Genomic DNA, 1654 nt, shown 5'->3' on the forward strand with positions numbered 1-1654 from the left:
AAAGCGAGAAGATCTCCAATGTACAAAGATGAAACGTGTGTTTTATCACGTTTCGTGAAGGCAATATTATGGTTTTTAGCTCCATGCTATACAAACAAGAGTGAGTTGACTCTTTGGTCTGTGAATCAAGACTGCATGTGTTTTTCACATAAATAGATTTGAAATTTCTCTTTCGAAGCCCGTATACTTGAACCGTTTGTGAAGGGAGTTCTTCTCGCTTTATCAATTATATTTAATAAATAAATCCGCGACCAGATTTCCAATTCACAAAATAATGTTTCAAAAATTGAATAGGTTTTGATGTCATGTATGACAAAACAAAAATCCAAATTAAATGCTTTCAACCACCCCAAAAAATCTGGTACTCACTGCAAATATTGTCAACAGGGCAAACATCTCACAGGGAATTCTATGAGCATTTAATTCGAATTTTGGTTTCATAATCGATATTCATCAGCATTCGAACAAATTAAATAGGAGTTGAAGGAATAGAATAATAAGGGAAAGAGCAAGCTTCTGTATATAAGGATAAGAAAGGGAATGAGAAGATGGTGAAAAGAGGTTTGAAAGTGAAAACAGATATCCAGAAAAAGAAAAGAGAATTAAGAGAAGAAACAGGAAAAAATCGATGAAAGATAAGGGCAACGAAAGAAGTTTGGAGATTCAAGAAAATGGAAGAAGATGAGTAAGATAAGATAAAAAATAAACGATATTCTGTCAGGTCATGTGAGTGGATTTATTTGACAAATATATTACATTTTTCAACCTACCTATTTGGATCACAAACCAAGCATAAAATTCCACCTTGATACCAGAAACAAAGCACTATTATCAAGCAAATTGTCCCAGACTGGAATAAGGCTTTTCCTGCCACATTCTCACTAATTAAAAGCGTTTACGTTATCTTTTCGTTAGGGGTCGAAATGCATGAAAAAGTCGTGATGTAATATTATATTTAAACTGCCAGCATTGGTTAAATGGCAAAAAGAATTCTGACAGGTTTATGTTGTGAACTAAGGACTCTTCAATTTTAACTGATATAATTGTTTTTTCGAGGCTTGACGACTCAAGTGACTGATTTTCTAATTCTAGAGTATTCAGTTCTGACTGGTGATATTTTTATCCTTGAATCATCACTGATTTGTAATTGTAGACTTTACTTTTTGGTTCTGAAATTATTGTAATTTATGCTTCATTTATTTTTAATATTATGTCGCTTGAGTTTTTATGCAGGTAAAATTAGGCTATTTTGATTAGATGCTACTGCTGTAATCAAACCCACAATGCTATTTTGTTTTGAATTTAATTGCTTTCTATTATCTATCATTTGATTTTATCCAATAATTTAATCGATTTATATTGTTGTATGATTTTTTATAAAATGACATTCCTATATAATTATATTATCTACGTCTCCAGTTGATTTCTAATGTATATTTCAATTGTTTCGTAAAATTTGTTGTAAACGAGAGAATTCATTGCTGATTTCTGATTACACAACTTTTATTAGAAAGCCTGGAGCTGATATTTGAATATATTGCGTATAATTGAATAAATATATAAATAAATTCACATTTGGATGTTCAAAAAAACACTGAAATTCGACGGATTTATCATAGTTTTATTGAACTTATTTCATTTTTTCCAGGTGGAC

The sequence above is a fragment of the Nilaparvata lugens genome, chromosome 11 (genome assembly GCF_014356525.2).
Source record: "Nilaparvata lugens isolate BPH chromosome 11, ASM1435652v1, whole genome shotgun sequence".
NCBI lineage: Eukaryota > Metazoa > Arthropoda > Insecta > Hemiptera > Delphacidae > Nilaparvata > Nilaparvata lugens.